The 16689-nt window shown below is 44.7% G+C and overlaps 1 protein-coding gene across 3 annotated transcripts in view; it reads right to left on the bottom strand.

Annotated features, from left to right (window-relative positions):
* LOC125457389 (P2Y purinoceptor 1-like) overlaps positions 1–12787 on the bottom strand; it is a 95948-nt gene extending 83161 nt beyond the window's left edge. For 2 of the 3 annotated variants that reach the window (XR_009446683.1, XR_007248615.2), the window contains exon 1: positions 11350–11946. The gene's annotated coding sequence lies outside the window, so the exon portion shown is untranslated. Of the gene's footprint in view, positions 1–11349; positions 11947–12696 lie in introns of those variants that run through there. The other variant, XM_048541543.2, reaches the window with a different exon arrangement.
* Positions 12788–16689: the final 3902 nt, after the last annotated feature.

Consider the following 16689-nt stretch of genomic DNA (forward strand, 5'->3'; position numbering starts at 1 on the left):
TCTCGGTCTAACAATTAATGGAATTGAAATTCTCATCCTTATGTTCCTTATTCCTTATCTTCATTCAGATTTAAAACCATCCAATATCTTAGCATTTTTCCAAATCTCACCTCTTGTGAGTCCCTGATTTCAACAGCTTTAACAGTGGTAGTTAATTCTTCCATTGCCACACTCCTAAGCTCTGTAATTTCTTCATTAAACCTCTCCTGTCTCTCTCCTCCCTGAAACCACCAATTAAAATCTACTGCGCTCACCGAGCTTTTGGTTATCTGGCCTGATATCCTATTATGTACCATGCCAATATTATGGTAACACACCAAAAGCCAGGTTTCACTACGTTAAAGGTATGCTATAAATGCAAGTTATAATTGTTGAAATGTGCTTGTTGTGTTGAAACTTCATCTAAAAGTAGTGAGATCGATTCAGATAATTACTTGCTCCAAGGGTCAATTGCTAAATTGATTTTATTATTCTTGTGTATATGTTACCTTTTCCACTCTTTTCTCAATGAAAATGTTTCCTTGTAATATTGCATAATTCTACAATTAGATCTCATCTGAATACTGACATGGTGTCAGTTGTACTAAGTCACCTTCTCATCTCTGTATTAGAATGCTCAAGTCACATTCTGCCAATTTGAAGATTAAATCTGGTTTGTTAGCCCAATGAGGTGCAGAGGGAGTGGCATATTATCGTAGGTTCCATCTTTTAGATGAAATTCCAAACCAAGACAGCAAGTGGTGCTTACCTGCTATCACTAGAACAGATTATTTGGCTGCTATTACAATGTTATTTGTGGAAGCTTGAGGTGTACAAATTGACTTCCGACTTTCTCCACATAACATCGGTGACTACAGTTCAAAAATACTTAAAAAGCTTCACGGTTTTCTGCATATGTGCAGGACTATTAGTATATCTCACCCTCGCAGCTCACTCAATGTCACTTAAACCTGTAACAACTATCAAATACAATGAGGAAGGATTTTGGGCCACAAGAATTGCTCAGATGTTTTGAATAGGATGTGAATATCATAGACAAACCACCTTCCTCTCAGCATCGAATTTTGTAGGTGGCATAGTGATGTTTTTACTGGGCTGGTAATCCTGTGGCCCAAGCTAAAGTGCTGAGGGTCTGAGTTTGAATTCCACCATGGCATATAGTGGAAATTTAATTCGATTATGACCTCCAAATTTTTTACGAAATAATGATAATTGTCAGTGGTTACCTGGTCTAGTCTATATGTAACTCCAGACTGCTGTCATGCAGTTGATTCTTAACTGTCCTTTAAAGTGTCCAAGAGAACCAAAGAGTTCATGAGGAATTAGGTATTTGCTGTATCCACAAACTGTGAAACAATAAATGAAGTTGGACTTTGCAGACATTTACAGTAGAGATAGAGGCCGTTCAGCCCATTAAGTCTTCTTCTCTGCTCAATGAGATTGTGACTGATCTGACAATCGTCAAATCTATTTACATGCCTTACCCACATTACCCCTGATTCCGTTCCTGATTAAAATTCTGTCTATCTCAGCCCTGAATATACTGAATGACCCAGCTTTGACAACCTTTGGCAGTAATGTATTATATAGATTATCTGCACTCAAAGGGAAGAAATTCCTCCTCATCTCTGTTTTAAATGAACAACTCCTTAATCTGAGATTGTGCCCTCTAGTCCTAGACTCTGCCACAAGAGGTAACAACCTTTCAGCATCTACTCTGTTAAGCCCCTTAATAATTTTATGTTTCAATAAGATCTTCACTCATTCTTCTCAGCTCCAATGAATACAAGGCCAACCTACTCAACTTCTTCTCATAAAAACAATGCTCTCCATATCCAGGATCAACCTACTGAACCTTCGCTGGACTGCCTACAATGCCACTTTATCTTCCCTTCAATAAGGAGACCAAAATAGTTCACAGTATTGAAGTTGTGCTCAAACCAAAGCCTTGTATAGTTGTAGCGAGACCTCTTTATTTTCATCGCACTGGACGATTCTTTTAGCTACGGGAATCGTGGTAGGCAAGTGATAGATATATAGGGAATTACACCTTCACTTTAAGTTCGGCTTCTGAGCAAGAACAAAAGCAGAATTGCCATTACTAGCAGGAGAGACCAGGGCACAAGGGTACAGTCTCAGAGTGTAGGGACAGCCCTTTAGAACAGAAGTGAGGAGGTATTTCTTCAGCCAGAGGGTGGTTAATCTATGGAACTTCTTGCTGTAGAAGGTGTGGAGGCCAAACTGCTAAGTGCATTGAGGACAGAAATGGCTAGATTCTTGATCAATGGGGGCTCAGCACAGACACAAACAGGGCAGAGTGTTTGGAAAAGGCTAGCAATCAAACACTGGAAAAATGAATGAAAATGAGAAGAGGGAGGGTTAATACAGGACTGAAGGTGTGATATCTGAATGCATGCAGTATAAGGAAGAAGGTAAATGAGCTTGTGGCTCAGATCACAACTGGCAGGTAAGATGTGGTAGGTATCACAGAGACATGGCTGCAAGGGGATCAGGATTGGGAACTGAATATCCAAGGATGTACATCCTATCGAAAAGATAGGCAGGTGGGCCAAGGGGATAGGGTTGCCTTATTCGTAAAAAATGAAATTAAATCAATAGGGAGAAATGAAGTAGAGTCAGATGGTGTAGAATCTGTGTGGGTAGAATTGATGAACTGCAAAGGTTGGGTACAAGCCTCCAAACAGTAGTAAGGATCTGGGGCACAAGATACACCAGGAGATAGAAAAGGTGTGAAAGAAAGGTAAAGTCGCAGTGATCATGGCGGAATTCAATATGCAGGTGGACTGGAAAAATCATGCTGGTAGTGGATTGCAAGAAAAGGAGTTTGTGGAATGTCTATGAGACGGCTTTTTGGAGCAGCTCGTGGTCGGGCCCGCAAGGTAACAGGCAATACTGGATTTAGTGATAATAAAATGTGAGGCTGGATGAACACAGCAGGCCAAGCAGCATCTCAGGAGCACAAAAGCTGACGTTTCGGGCCTAGACCCTTCATCAGAGAGGGGGATGGGATGAGGGTTCTGGAATAAATAGGGAGAGAGGGGGAGGCGGACTGAAGATGGAGAGAAAAGAAGATAGGTGGAGAGGAGAGTGTAGGTGGGGAGGTAGGGAGAGGATAGGTCAGTCCAGGGAAGACGGACAGGTCAAGGAGGTGGGATGAGGTTAGTAGGTAGGAGATGGAGGTGCGGCTTGGGGTGGGAGGAAGAGATGGGTGAGAGGAAGAACAGGTTAGGGAGGCAGAGACAGGTTGGGCAGGTTTTGGAATGCAGCGGGTGGAGGGGAAGAGCTGGGCTGGTTGTGTGGTGCAGTGGGGGGAGGGGACGAACTGGGCTGGTTTTGGGATGCGGTGGGGGAAGGGAAGATTTTGAAGCTGGTGAAATCCACATTGATACCATTGGGCTGCAGGGTTCCCAAGCGGAATATGAGTTGCTGTTCCTGCAACCTTCGGGTGGCATCATTGTGGCACTGCAGGAGGCCCATGATGGACATGACATCTAAAGAATGGGAGGGGGAGTGGAAATGGTTTGCGACTGGGAGGTGCAGTTGTTTATTGCGAACCGAGCGGAGGTGTTCTGCAAAGCAGTCCCCAAGCCTCCGCTTGGTTTCCCCAATGTAGAGGAAGCCACACCGAGTACAGTGGATGCAGTATACCACATTGGCAGATGTGCAGGTGAACCTCTGCTTAATGTGGAAAGTCATCTTGGGGCCTGGGATAGGGGTGAGGGAGGAGGTGTGGGGGTAAGTGTAGCATTTCCTGCGGTTGCAGGGGAAGGTGCCGGGTGTGGTGGGGTTGGAGGGCAGTGTGGAGCAAACAAGGGAGTCACGGAGAGAGTGGTCTCTCCGGAAAGCAGACAGGGGATGGAAAAATGTCTTGGGTGGTGGGGTCGGTTTGTAGATGGCCGACGTGTCGGAGGATGATGCGTTGTATCCGGAGGTTTGTGGGGTGGTGTGTGAGAACGAGGGGGATCCTCTTTGGGCGGTTGTGGCGGTGCCGGGGTGTGAGGGATGTGTTGCGGGAAATGCGGGAGACACGGTCAAGGGCATTCTCGACCACTGTGGGGGGAAAGTTGCGGTCCTTGAAGAACTTGGACATCTGGGATGTGCGGGAGTGGAATGCCTCATCGTGGGAGCAGATGCGGCGGAGGCGGAGGAATTGGGAATAGGGGATGGAATTTTTGCAGGAGGGTGGGTGGGAGGAGGTGTATTCTAGGTAGCTGTGGGAGTCAGTGGGCTTGAAATGGACATCAGTTACAAGCTGGTTGCCTGAGATGGAGACTGAGAGATCCAGGGAGGTGAGGGATGTGCTGGAGATGGCCAGGTGAACTGAAGGTTGGGGTGGAAGGTGTTGGTGAAGTGGATGAACTGTTCGAGCTCCTGTGGGGAGCAAGAGGCGGCGCCGATACAGTCATCAATGTAACGGAGGAAGAGGTGGGGTTTGGGGCTTGTGTAGGTGCGAAAAATGGACTGTTCCACGTAACCCTTCTTCCATCTTCGGTCCGCCTCCCCCTGTCTCCCTATTTATTCCAGAACCCTCACCCCATCCCCCTCTCTGATGAAGGGTCTAGGCCCGAAACGTCAGCTTTTGTGCTCCTGAGATGCTGCTGGGCCTACTGTGTTCATCCAGCCTCACAATTTATTATCTTGGATTCTCCAGCATCTGCAGTTCCCATTATCACTAATACTGGATTTAGTGTTGTGCAATGAGGCAGACTTGATAAGGGAGTTAAGGTAAAGAAACCTTTAGGAGGCAGTGATCATAAGATGATCAAGTTTACTCTGCGATTTGAGAGGGACAAAATAGAATCAGCGGTAACTGTGTGACAGCTGAGTAAACAGTAAGAGTAAGACAGACGAAGCTTTGCAAGAATATAGAGAATGTAGAGCAAATCTGAAAAGAGGGATTAAGAGGGCTAAGAGAGGACATGAGATATTGCTGGCAAACATGGTTAAGGAAAATCCCAAAGCCTTTTATTCATATTTCAAGATCAAGAGGGTAACTAGAGAAAGGATTGGCCCACTTAAGGGTAAAGAAGGAAAGTTATGCGCTGAGCCAGAGAAAATGGGTGACATTCTTAATGAGTACTTTGCATCGGTATTCACCAAGGTGAGGGACATGACGGATGTTGAGGTTAGGGATAGATGTTTGCTTACTCTAGGTCAAGTTGACATAGGGAAGGAGGAAGTGTTAGGTATCCGAAAAGACATTAAAGTTGGACAGGTCCCCAGGTCCGGATGGGATCTATCCCTGGTTACTGAGGGAAGCGAGAGAGGAAATAGCCAGGGCCTTAACAGATATCTTTGCAGCGTCCTTAGACACGGGTGAGGTCCCAGAGGACTGGAGACTTGCTAATGTTGTCCCCTTGTTTAAGAAGGGCAGCAAGGATAATCCAGGTAATTATCGACCCGTGAGCCTGACGTCAGTGGTAGGGAAGCTACTGGAGAAGATACTGAGGGATTGGATCTATTCCCATTTGGAAGAAAATGGGCTTATTAGTGATAGGCAACGTTGTTTTGTGCAGGGAAGGTTATGTCTTACCAACTTAATAGAATTCTTTGAGGACGTGACAAAGTTGATTGATGAGGGAAAGGCTGTAGATGTCACATACATGCACTTCAGTAAGGCATTTGATAAGGTTCCCCATGGCAGGCTGATGGAGAAAGTGAAGTCACATGGGGTCCAGGGTGTGCTAGCTAGGTGGATAAAAAACTGGCTAGGTAACAGGAGACAGAGGGTAGTAGTAGAAGGGAGTTTCTCAAATTGGAGACCTGTGACCAGTGGTGCTCCACAGGGACCTGTGCTGGGACCGCTGTTGTTTGTGATATATGTAAATGATCTGGAGGAAGGTGTAGGTGGTCTGATCGGCAAGTTTGCTGATGACACTAAGATTGATGGAGTAACTGATAGTGAAGGGGACTGTCAGAGATTACAGCAGAATATAGATAGATTGGAGAGTTGGGCAGATAAATGGCAGATGGAGTTCAATTTGGGCAAATGCGAGGTGATGCATTTTGGAAGATCAAATTCAAGGGCAAACTATACAGTAAATGGAAAAGTCCGAGGGAAAATTGATGAACAGAGAGATCTAGGCGTCCAGGTCCATTGTTCCCTGAAGGTGACAACACAGGTCAATAGGGTTTTCAAGGCGGTATTTGGCATGCTTTCCTTCATTGGGCGGGGTTATTGAGTACACGAGTTGGCAGGTGATATTGCAGTTGTATAGGACTTTGGTTTGGCCACATTTGGAGTACCGTGTGCAGTTCTGGTCACCACATTACCAAAAGGATGTGGATGTTTTGGAGAGGGTGCAGAGGAGGTTCACCAGGATGTTGCCTGGTATGGAGGGTGCTAGCTATGAAGAGGGGTTGAGTAGATTAGGATTATTTTCATTAGAAAGACGGAGATTGAGGGGGGACCCGATTGAGGTCTACAAAATCATGAGGGGTATAGACAGGGTGGATAGCAAAAAGCTTCTTCCCAGAGTGGGGGTCTCAGTTACTAAGGGCCATGAGTTCAAAGTGAGAGGAGGAAAGTTTAAGGGAGATATGCATGGAAAGTTCTTTACACGGAGAGTTGTGGGCACCTGGAACGCGTTGCCAGTGGAGGTGGTAGATGCAGACACATTAGCGTCTTTTAAGATCTATTTGGACAGGTACATGGATGGGCAGGGAGCAAATGGACACAGACCCTTAGAAAATAGATGGCAGATTAGACAGAGGATCTTGATCGGTGCTGGCTTGGAGGGCCGAAGGGCCTGTTCCTGTGCTGTAGGTTTCTTTGTTCTTTAAAGTGACTACAGAGGTATGAAGGAGGAATTGGGCAGAATTGGCTGGAAGAGGAGCCTTGCAGGAAAGTCAGTAGAACGGCAATGACAGGAGTTTCTGCAAGTAATTCAAGAGACGCAGCAAAATTTCATCACTAGGGAAAAAGAAGTATGGTACTTGGAGGATAAGGCAATAATGACTGACAAAGGAAGTCAGGGATAGCATAAAAGCAAAAGAGAAAGCACATAATGTGGTGAAGGACAGTGGGAAGCCAGAGGATTGTGAAGTTTACAAAGACTAACAGAGGCCAACAAAAAAAAAATAAGGAGGGAGAAGATTAAATATGGATGATGATGGGATAGTGTAGGGGGAGGGGCTTAGATTAGTTCACAGGTCAGCGCAACATTGAGGGCCGAAGGGCTGTTCTGCGCTGTATTGTTCTATGTTCTATGTAAGCTTGCCAGTAATATAAATGAAGACTGTAAGAGTTTCGTTAGGTATGTAAAGGGCATAAGAAAGGAAAAAGTGGACATCGGATTACTGGAAAACAATGGTGGAGAGATCGTAGTGGGGAACACGGAAATGGCTGAGGAATTGAATAATTGCTATCCGTCAGTCTTCATAGGGGAAGACATGAGTAATATGCCAAAAAATTCAAGTGAGTCAGGGGCAGAGCTAAGTATGGTGGCCATTGCCAAGGTAAAGGTGCTAGTAAAACTGGTTGGCCTGAAGGTGGACAAATCATCTGGACCAGATGGACTACACCCCAGAGCTGTAAAGGAGATAGCTGAAGAGTTAGTGGAAGCCTTAGTGGTGATTCTTCAGGGTTCACTAGAGTCAGGGAAGATCCCAAATGACTGAAATATCGCAAACGTGACACCTCTGTTTAAAAAGGGAGTAAGATAAAAGGCAGAAAATTACAGGCTATTAGCCTAACCACGGTCGTGGTCAAGATGTTCAAGTTCATTGGAAAGGATGAGATTTCTGAATATTCGGAAGTGTTTAGTAAAATAGGGAAAAGTTGGCATGGTTTCATCAAGGGGAGGCCATGCCTGACAAATCTGCCAGAATTTTTTGAGGAAGTAATGAGCAGGGTCAACCAAGGAGAGCCAATGGATGTTATCTACCTGGACTTCAAGAAAGCCTTTGATGAGGTGCCAGACAGGAGGCTGCTGAGTAAGGCAAGGGCCCATGGTGTTAGAGGCAAGGTGCTAGTATGGATTGAAGATTGACTGTCTGGCAGAGAGCAGAGAGCAGGGATAAAGGGGTCTTTCTCGGGATGGCAGCAGATGACGAGTAGTGTTCCGCAAGTGTTGGTGCTGGGACCACAACTTTTCACTTTGTACATTAATGATTTGATCAAGGAACTGTACGCATTCTGGTTAAGTTTGCAGATGATGCAAAGATAGGTGGAGGGACAGGTTGTATTGAGGAGATGGGGAGGCTGCAGAAGTACTTGAACAGGTTAGGAGAGTGGGCAAAGAAGTGGCAGAAGGAGTACAACGTGGGAAAGTGTGAGGTCATGCACTTTGGTAAGAAGAACAAAAGCATGGACTATTTTCTAAATGCGGAGAAAATTCAGAAGTCTGAAGTACAAAGAGATTTAGGAGTTCTAGTTTAGAATCCTCTCAAGGTAAACTTGCAGTTTGAGTCAGTAGTCAGGAAGGCAAATGCAATGTCGGAATTTATTTTGAGAGGAATTGAATGTAAAAACAGGGATGTACTATTGACATTTATTAAGGCTCTGATCAGGCCATATTTGGAGTATAGTGTGCAGTTTTGGGCCTATATCTCGGGAAAGATGGACTGGCTCTGGAGTGGGTTCAGAAGAGGTTCACGAGAATGGCCCCAGGCATGGAAAGCTTAATATATGAGGAAAGTTTGAGGACTCTGGGACTATACACATTGGAGTTTAGAATGATGAGGGGGTATCTAATTGAAACATTCAAAATACTGAATGGCCTGGACAAAGTGGATGTTGGGAAGATGGGTCCATTGGTTGGAGAGTCTTGGACCCAAGGAATCTGGGACTATACACGTTGGAGTTTAGAATGATGAGGGGGTATCTAATTGAAACATTCAAAATACTGAATGGCCTGGACAAAGTGGATGTTGGGAAGATGGGTCCATTGGTTGGAGAGTCTCGGACCCAAGGGCACAGCCATAGAGTAAAGGGAAGGCCGATTAGAATGGAGATAAGGAGAAACTTCTTCAGCCAGAGAGCGGTGAACCCATGGAACTCACAGCTCCCGAAGGGCACATTTAAGACTGAGATAGATAAGTCCTTGATTATCAAGGGTGTCAAGGGTTGTGGGGAGAAAGCAGGAGAACGGGGTTGAGGAACTGATCAGCCATAATTGAATGGCGGAGCAGTATCGATGGGCCGAATGGCCTTAGTTCTGCTCCTATGTCTTATGGTCTTACGGACTTAATAGGGTTGAGAAACATGTGAGCCATGATCAAACAGTGGAGCAAACTTGATGGGATAAATGGCCTAATTCTGCTCCCATATCTATGGACTTATAGTTTTATTTCAAACATGGGCAATGTGATGATTCAGCGATAAGCAGTGCTGCCTCACAGCACCCAAGTCTGATTCCTACCTGGAATGTCAGTGTGGAGTTAGCACATTCTCCCCAAGGCTGTGGCAATCCCTCTGTGTGCTTCAGTTTCCTTCCACAGCCCAAAGATGTGCAGGCTAGCTGTATTAGCCATGGGAGATGCAGGGTTACAGGGTAGGGTGGGAAGTTCTTCAGAAGGTCAGTGTGGACTCAATAGGTTGAGTGGCACACCTCCACACTATCGGGATTCAATGATTCCAAGGAACCTGAAGTCTGTCGGGATCTAAGTAAGCAAACCTCCCTGACCATACTCTGCATATTGTAATGATCATTCACAAGAGTGTAGGCTTCATTTTACCAAAATGATTACACAGTTAGGTACACTACGTGGGAATTCAAGGTCTGAGAAAATTGTAGATTTGGATTTCTTGGAAGCCACTGCATAAGCAAACGAGCCGTCCAGTCATCATAGTGACTACAATTGAACTTTGCCACTGCAGGCCTTATCAATGCCAATACTGAAATCTTCCATACTTCAACAAAAACAGAAATTGCTGGAGAAACATTAATTCTCTCTTCTCTGCAGCAATTCTGTTTTTGTTTCAAATGCTATTTTTGCTCCATGTTTTAAATCTGTTTGATAGCATAATTGCTTTGTACCATGAGATAATTTGTAAAACAGAAAAAAATGACTGCTCTCACGCCTCGTGGCTGTAGAATACTTTAGTCTTATCAAATGCTCTTGTTCAGTAAAATCTATGCACAGCATTCTCCCACCTGAACCAATGTGGTAATGATCATCTTTGACTGTGATGATGCTTGAGTGACGAATACAGGCCAGGACATTTTAAAGTTAGAAGATATGGGAGTCTAATTAGGCCATTTGGCCCATCCCAATCTGACCCTCCATTCGGTCATGGCTGATATCTTTCTCAACTCTATTCCCCTCCCTTCTCCCCATAACTCCTGATCCCCTTACACAGTGGAGAGTGCCTCTGCACTTTTTCCATGAACATTCAGGGATGTCTCTCATCTGGCTGAGAGAATGCATAGTGCTCATAAACACCATGCTTGCACCATTCAGCAGAACTCACTGAGGCTGCCCCTACATGTCAGAGACCCATTAGGGGCAATTGTAACATCACCCAGCTGCTGGCAGTCAACAGAATTAGTGGAAATGTTTGATTCCTACATCACACAATCATACTCTCAAATGAAAACCGCTGGGATCACGTGGGAAGTGTAACTGACGTCTGATATTATCACTTGGGAATGACAGTATAATTTGGGAATGGCAGTAAAACGTGGGATTGGCAGTGAAATTCAAGAATGGCAGTTGAACTTGGGAATCACAGTGAAAATCGAGAATGGCAATAGAACCAGGGAATGACAATATAGCTTTGAAAGGCAGCTGTCCAGGAGAGATAGTATAACTCAAGAATCACAGTCAAACTCGGAACTCACAATAGAACTCAGGATTGACAGTACAATCCAGGAATTATGGCATGATGTGGAAATGGAAACAAAACTTGGAATTGACAGTGTAACCCAAGATTGGCAATATATCACAGGAATGGGAGAATAAATCAGGAATGATGGTATGAATCCGGAATAGAAGAATGAATCAGGAATGGAAAAGTAATTCAGGAATGGCAGAGGGAATCAGGAATGTCAGTACAAGTCGGGAACAACAGTGCAACTCAGCAAGTGCAGTCCAATTTGGGATTGGAAACCCAGGAGTGGCAGTGCTGTACATTCTGACCAAAGGTCTCCTATCCAGTTGACATGTGTGTGAGGTTTGCTTTGATCACTGGACGCTGAAACGATGCGGAAAGCCAGCGGCAGCATAAGCCTCGCGTTTACCCTGGTCCCCGGCTGAAATGGGGGAGACTGCACATGTTACAAACGCTGAGAGAATCACCCACGATCACAGCAATGCTCCTGAGATTCCACCTCCCTCCTCCCCCAACACCACCACTAGCAACTTGTAATGTTCCCTTCCACTTACTGCAGACTGCAGAGTTCACTCTCTCTCCCAGCGCTGTTCCTTCCACCAGCCAGTCCCTGGGGGATGGGAATCTCAACAGGAGGGCTGACTCCTCTGTTAATGGGTCTCTTTCAGAGTACACTTCCTCCCCTGGGTCCGCTGGAAACACTCCTGCAAACTCTTCCTGCCCACGATCAGCTCTTCCTCTGTAGCTTCATGGTTGTTCAATATTCCTCCCGTGGCCACATATCATCTTCACGATTGTGTCCATATCTGTCGCGGAATCACTTTTAAACCGAGCATTGGAAACGAAATCAAACAGAGAGAGAGAGAGAGAGAGAAATTGTCAATAGTTCTTCCGTCTTCAGTCCCCAATTTGGACATCAGCTAATGCTTACTAGCACAGATGGCGAATGTCCCTTCACTCGATTTATTATGTATTTTCCTTCACAACTGACTTTGCCCCTTCGAGGAACCTTTAATTTCAGCGCGCGGAAGCCAAGGGAGGAGAGACTCTACAGAAATGAGCGGAAGCCCATAAGGTCCTGCTTCAACAGGCATCTCGCAACCTCAGCAACTATCCTCGCCTCCTGAGGCAGGTTCAACATTAGCATTGTTTTTTTTTTGTTGGAGTCAGCCTACAGATGCCAAAGGCAGTGCTCAGTCAATCTTTTCATATAGTAATTGTTAGTTGTAAAAAGTACAGACTTTTTATCCTGTGGCAACTTTTTTTTCGATTTTTATTTCATTTAATTATTGTCACATGCGCCTAGGTACAGTGAAAAGTTTTGTTTTGCATGCAGTACAGACAGATCACACCATACAAAGATCATAGGGTGATAGAACAGGGCGAGGCATGCAAAGTTATAATCATTACTAGAGGTATCCTCTGCCCCAACATCCCTGTATGCCTCAACTTTCTTTTCCTTGGTTCTAACAATTAGCCCGTGATTACACGACTCAACTGCTACCAAGAGATATTTGTGAATTAAATACCAGAGCTCCCCCTGGTGAGAGCTGGCGCTGCTGCAGCTACTCTAACTGCGCAGTATGCCAAGCTTGTTCCCCCTGACCTGTCTTCACAGGTCCACCCCATAGCTCTGCAAATGATCTGCAGCATCCTTTACCCAGCTACACTCAGCTGAGTTCTTCCCCACTTTCTGGTCCTGCCCACAGAAGAGATTTGCTTCAGCTCTGGTCAAGCAATTTCCTCCAAGGGATACTTCAGCCAAGTATGAAGGAGATGCAGCCCTCCTACCTTATCGTTACAACCCCATTGCTCTCCATAAAAACCAAAAGAACTGCAGATGCCGTAAACCAGGAACAAAAACAGAAGTTGCTGGAAAAGGTCAGCAGGTCTCGCAGTACCTGTGAAGAACAGAGGAAGGGTCACCGGATCTGAAACGTTAACATTGTTTTTTTTGTTCGGTTCTCAGATTTGCTGTAAAATGATGTACCATTGCAGAGAAAAGCATAATCAGTATAATACTGTAGGAGCGTACAAATCACTAGGCACTAAAAAAGACCAAAGTCCACCTAACATCCTGTAATTATATCATAAAGCAGTAATGCAGTTGTTGATTAATTAATTTCTTATCAATGAGTTTATAGCTGCCTCAGTCATGAGATGAGGAATCTCGCAGTTAGATAGTCTTGGAAGCCAAAGGTCTAAGGTAATTTTTTCTCCCAACCACGTTACACTCACCACAGTGTCTCAAATTAGTCACTCAGAGTGGTGAGAATGTGGAACTCATGACCACAAGGGCCAGTTGAAGAAAACGGAATCATTGCCTTAAAGGAGAAGTGAGATAAGCATGTATAGGAGAACACAGCAGACAGTTCTGCTGATAAGGTTGGCCGAAGAGTAGTGTGAGGTAATTTCTGTTGAGCGTAACCAGAATAGATCACTTAGGCCCAGTGACTATTATTCTATACTATAATTTACCAAATCACTCCAAGAAGGATTGGAACCTTCAGATTTGCAAGGCATCTGTTAGAATGACTTGCGAGTTTCAGTTTGAAAATATGTCCTTTTTAGAAAAGTTGCCAATGGGATGTCATGGTCATGGGCTAGACCAGCATTTGTTGCCCATTAACTGCCTTTGAGAAGGTGTTGGAGAGTCATTGTCCTGAACCGCTTCAGTTCATATGATTCAGATGTAGAATCACTGTCAGGAAGTGAGTTCCAGAATTTTGACCCAGCGACTCTTGAAGAAGCAGTGATAGAGTTCCAAAAACTTTAATGACAAATGTCATATCCCTGAATTCCCGAGGGCATTTTTAACTTGCAAACTCCAAAAACAAGGCTGTTACCGCCAAAAACAGCTATGGGTGTAAATTATGCAGCTGCCTGAAGAGAGGAAGAGAGAGAGAGAGATTCATAGAATGTCATACTGATAGATGCAAACTTCAAACAACTTCCCTTCAAAAGGGAGAAAGGGTAAACCAAAGCAGTTTGGACTGTAGTCACATTTAATTACAGAGTTAATGAGGGACTGACAAACCCTGCTCAATTAAAAGCCATCACCTGTGGTTTATGTCCCAAAATGCAGACTCAGTTTGGTTTTGTTCCCTTTGTAAAATACACAAGGACAAAGGCTAACAAGCCAGTTTCAACTCTACTGGTGTATAGTGGTAGGACTGAATGTTGTCATGTGTACCAGCCTTGGTTAAAGAGATAGCATGCTTAAAAGGTCACAGCCAAAGAACTGTCCCCTAGTCACCCCTCTATTCTGCTAAAGACCTCTCACTCTTAGTGCTACGAGTCAGCTGGCCAGCAGACAAAGTACAAGGAAACAGGATAACAAAATGAAACATGAAAACATCAGAAGGACTTTTGCTGATCTTGAATACTGAAATTCAATCACAGTCAAGGTGATAGTGGAGCGAAAGGCAGTATTGAGGAAGCAGGGAAGCTGCAGAAAGACTTGGAGAGGCTAGGAGAGCAGGCAAAGAAATGGTAGATGGAATACAATATGGAAAAGTGTGAGGTTATGCACTTTGATAGGAAGAATAGAGGCATAGACTATTTTCAAAACAGGAAAAGGCTTCAGAAATCTAAAGCAGAAAGGGACTTGGGACTTGCTCAGAACTCTCTTAACATGCAGGCTCATTTGGCAGTTCGGAAGGCACATGCAATGTTAGCATTCATTACAAGAGGGCTAGAAAACAAGAGCAGAGATGTACTGCTGAGGCTGTATGAGGTCCTGGTCAGACTATATTTGGAATATTGCGAGCAGTTTGGGCTCCGCATCTAAGAAAGGATATGCTAGTGAGAATGATCCTGGGGATGAAGGGCTTGTCATATGACGAGCAATTGGAAACTCTGAGTTTGTACTTGATGGAGTTTAGAAGGATGAGGGAGGAGTCTCATTGGAAATTACAGAATACTAAGAAGCCTAGATAAAATGGACTTAGAAAAGATAATTCCACTAGTGGGGAAGATGAGGACCTGAGGGCACAGCTTCAGAATGAAGGGATAACCCTTTTGAAACTGACATGAGGAAGAATTTCTTCAGCCAGAGGGTGGTTAATCTGTGGAACTCATTACCGCAGAGGGCTGTGTTTGTGTGTGCTGTGTTCTTCTTGTGTTTCATGGATAATAAACTGTCTGTTAATCGAGGAAGCTTGACGAAATTTGCTATTTTTGAAAAATACAACTGTTTGGGTTTTGGAGGAATATATCCATAGGGAAAGGGATCCTTTCAGAATTAACCTTGTTGTAACCAAGCAAGCGGGTTGGTAAATAAAGAAAGGAGATGAGTTTATCCCTCCTAACCCAGGAGCTTAACAGTTTGCAGTATCCCATGTGCAGCTTTAATCAATTAGGAAACCTCACCCATGGTTTAGATGCAAGACAAGTCTGGATAGTGAGTGGCTTGGAAGTGAACTTTCAGAGGGTGATGTTCCTATGTATGGACTGCCCTTGTCCTTCCGGATGTCAGAGGCCAGGTTTTATGACATTTCGTTCAGCTGTCTTGAATTTGAGGGCCTAGACTTGGGGACATCAATAGGGCAGTAGTTTCAAGGAAATTTTCAGTATATCTGATTGACAGAACTTGGAGAAACTCAGCAGGTCTGGCAGCATCTGTGGGGAGAGAAAAACCAGCAAGGTTTTGAGTTTGACATGGGTCCAAAAGGAGAATCATACTGAACATTTTTAATTTATGGCATACAGGTGTACGTGGTTGGACCAACATTTATCACCTATCCATATTCACCCTTGAGAGGGTTGCCGTGAGCTGCCTTCCTGAACTACTGTAGTCCATTTGGTCTAGACAGACTTGCAATGCCATTACAGATGGAGTTCCAGGTTTTCGGAACATTTTTTATTCATTAGTGGGATGTGGGCATGACTGGTTGGGCAGCATTTATTGCCCATCTCTGGTTGCCTTTGAGAAGTTGATGGTGAGTTACCTTCTGGAACTGTTGCAGTCCACTTGCTGTGGGTTGACACACAATGCTTTTATGGAAGGAATTCCAGGATCGAGCCAGCGACAGTGAAGGAACGGTGATATATTTTGAAATTGGCTTGGAAGGGAGCACGAAGGTGGTGGCATTCCCATGTATCTGCAGCCCTTGTCCTTCTAGATGGAAGTGATTGATAGGACTGACTGAGGATCTTTGCTAAATTTCTGCACTGCATCTTGTAGAAAGTGTGCACTGCTGCTCCTGAGGTGGAGGGAGTGGATGCTTGTGCATGTTGGGCCAACCAAGCAGGCTGCTTTGCTCTGGATGGTGTCAAGCTTCTTGAATGTTGTTGGGACTGCACTCATCCAGGCAAGTGGGGAGTATTCCATCATAGTCCTGATTATGCCTTGCAGATGATTCGGGCCTTGGGGAGTCCGGAGGTGAGTTGCCAGCCCTAGTATTCCCAACCTCTAATCTGCCCTTGTAGCCACTGTGGTCATTTGGCAACTCCAGTTGAGTTTCTGCTGGAGCTCCTCTAATCCAGTCGGTCTTTTTATTACCCTGTTGGCTTGCGACTTGTAAATGGTGGGCAGGCTTTGGCAGTCAGGCCATGATTTACATGTTGCAGGTATTTCTAGCATCTATTTTGTCCTTCTAGCCAAAATGTTAATTTGGCTACTCCAGTTAAGTTTCTGGTCAATGACACCCCCTTGCATGTTGATAGTGGGGGGTGGGGGGGGAGGTGGTCAGTGATTGTAGTGCCATTGAATGTTAAAAGGTACAAGGGTTAGGTTCTCTTTTGCTGGAGATGGTCATTGCCTGGCATTAATGTGGAGCAAATGCTACTCACCCCTTGTCTTCCCAAACCTGATATTGCTCAGATCTTGCTTCATTTGGTCATTGACTACTTTAGTACCTGAGAGTTCACACATGGCACTGAACAATGTGCAA

This window comes from Stegostoma tigrinum, chromosome 14 (assembly GCF_030684315.1).
Source record: "Stegostoma tigrinum isolate sSteTig4 chromosome 14, sSteTig4.hap1, whole genome shotgun sequence".
Lineage (NCBI taxonomy): Eukaryota > Metazoa > Chordata > Chondrichthyes > Orectolobiformes > Stegostomatidae > Stegostoma > Stegostoma tigrinum.